Here is a 2,693-nt window from a genome sequence, read left to right on the forward strand (position 1 = left end):
CTCTCTCTCTCTCTCTCTCTCTCTCTCTCTCTCTCTCTCTCTCTCTTTTATAATCTCTTGTGTGTGAAAATTATCTCTCTCCATTAAGTAATCTACTCAATTATATACTTAGCTACGTCATATTTTCTAGCAACTGGTATCAGAGCAAGGTGAGCTCGTAGCTAAATTATCTCAAGGAAAGGATTTCTTGTATTGAGTGGGAGTAATGGCGAAGGAAGGGAAGCTCAAGATCGAGAAGTTCAACGACAAAAACTACCAACATTGAAAGATGCTGATTGAAAACTATCTCTACCAGAAGGACCTTTATTTGCCACTAGGCGATCTTGCAAAGAAGCCGACAACGATGGCAGATGAAGCATGTATTGTCTTTGATCAAAAGGCACTGAGACAATCCGGTTAAGCTTGGCATCAACGGTGGCCTTCAATGTTTTGGAGATGAAGACCACGGAGGACTTGATGAAGTCACTTGACGGCCTCTACGAGAAACCATCGACATCCAATAAGGTATTTCTCAAGAAGCCCTTGTTCAATCTAAAGATGACAGAGAATGGTTCAGTTACAAAACACCTAAATGACTTTAACACCAACATAAGTCAACTTCAATCGGTGAAAATCAATTTTGATGACAAAGTACGTGCTCTCCTTATTCTATCTTCTCTATCGGATAGTTGGGACAGCCTTGTGATGGCTGTAACTAATTCTATCTCTAGCACAAATACTCGTAAGGTTTGATGCTGTTGTGGATGTTCTCCTAAGCAAGGAAATGGAAAGGAGAAGCACAGGAAAATCATCAAGTGTTGCACTATCAATGGAAACAAGAGGAAGGCCTAAGGAGAGGTTCAAAAACCAAAAGGGTCGTGATCTCTCAAGGCAGAGCAAGTCAGGCACAAAGTCAGTTCTTGAATGTTGGAACTGCGGCAAGAAGGGCCACGTCAAGAAGGATTGCTGGTCCAAGAAGAAGAAGGAGTCGAAGTCTCAAGACATCAACAAGCCAACATCGGAGGCCAATGTGACAGGTAAAGTAAAGCAAGATGCTTTGATTCTCTCATTAGACAATGTGTCTAATTCCTAGATAGTAGATTGCGGAGCTTCATTCCATGTGACACCACACAAGTAGCATTTTCAAGATTACACCAAAGGTAATTTTGGGTATGTATACTTGGGAGATGATGAAGCTTGTGAAATTATCGGCAAAGGTACAGTTTATGTCAAAAATTCAAACGGAAATGAATGGAAGCTTAAAGATGTTAAGCAGGCTCTTCGCAAAAATTTGATCTCTACAAGACAATTGGACAATGAAGGTCACCACATTGCATTTGAAAGCAAACGGTGGAAGATCTCAAAGGGATCTTTAGTGGTTGCCAAGGGAAAAAAGGCCGGTATACTTTACTTCTGTACTGTTAGTACACAATCTTCAACTTCTGCAATAGCTACGGAAGTCGACAGTGCGGTATGGCACTATTGACTTGAGCATATGAGTACCAAAGGAATGCAAATCTTTCAAACAGATAAGCTTTTACCAGGTTTGAAACAAGTGGACTTAGATTTTTGTGAAGATTGTGTTTATGGTAAACAAAAAAGGGTAAAATTTCAAAAATCAAGAAATGAAAGAAAAAATAAAAAACTTGAGTTGGTTCATTCTTATGTTTGGGGTCCTGCAAGTACACCATCACATTAGGAAGAGAATGGAGTCTAGGAGGGCCTCTTTATTTGGTACTTTAAGGAAGTCAAACCTTTAGTATTAAGAAAGAAATCAAAGGACAACTTTTGAATTCAAACAAGTAAAACGGTTGGTTTATTTGAATTCAAATTTTCCTCCCAAAATAAAATTTAAAATCTAGCGGGCAAAAGTATATCATGTAGCATATCTATGGAAAGAGCTCGGCGTGTAGATTCTAGATCTATAATCTCCACTCAAATCAAAGATCATATGAAGGAGTTATGAAAGACCAAAAATCATAAATTTTTTCTCTCCCTTTTTGGTGAAAAAAGTGCATCCTTTGACCACTCTTACACCTCTTTTACACACCTACCATTCTTGCACACATGGCATGTATCTATTCGTCCAAATGTTAATCACCACCATAATCTCATGGCAAATAAAGAGGCCCTCCTAGACCCCATCCTCTTCCTAATGCTTGGTGGCTCATTGTACTATGTAACATTCATAGATGATGCGACTAGGAAAACATGGGTTATGTAATGAAGAATAAATCCGATGTGTTTTCCATATTTCAAAGGTGGAAAACCTTTGTGGAGAATGAAACAGGTACTAAGGTTAAATACCTCATATCCGACAATGGAGGCGAATATTGCAGCCAAGCTTTTGAAAGCTTTTGTGCTAGCAATGGCATTTGGAGGCAAAAGACAACCCCAAGGACACCTCAATAAATTGGGATTTCGGAAAGGATAAATAGGACAATCATGGAGCAAGCACGCAGCATGCGGCTACATGCAGGCTTACCGCTTGAGCTTTGGACAGAAGCAGTAAGTACGTCTGTGTATTTGATCAACCGGTCATCCTCAACGGCATTGGATGGGAGAGTTCCAGAGGAGGCATGGACAGGTAAATCGGTGAATTATTCATTTCTCAAAGTGTTTGGTTGTGAGGCTTTCATGCATATAGATAGAAGCCTAAGGTCAAAGCTAGATGCAAAGTCCAGAAAGTGTTTCTTCATTGGCTATGGAGAAGG

The sequence above is a fragment of the Adiantum capillus-veneris genome, chromosome 6 (assembly GCF_014529385.1).
Source record: "Adiantum capillus-veneris isolate H3 chromosome 6, ASM1452938v2, whole genome shotgun sequence".
Lineage (NCBI taxonomy): Eukaryota > Viridiplantae > Streptophyta > Polypodiopsida > Polypodiales > Pteridaceae > Adiantum > Adiantum capillus-veneris.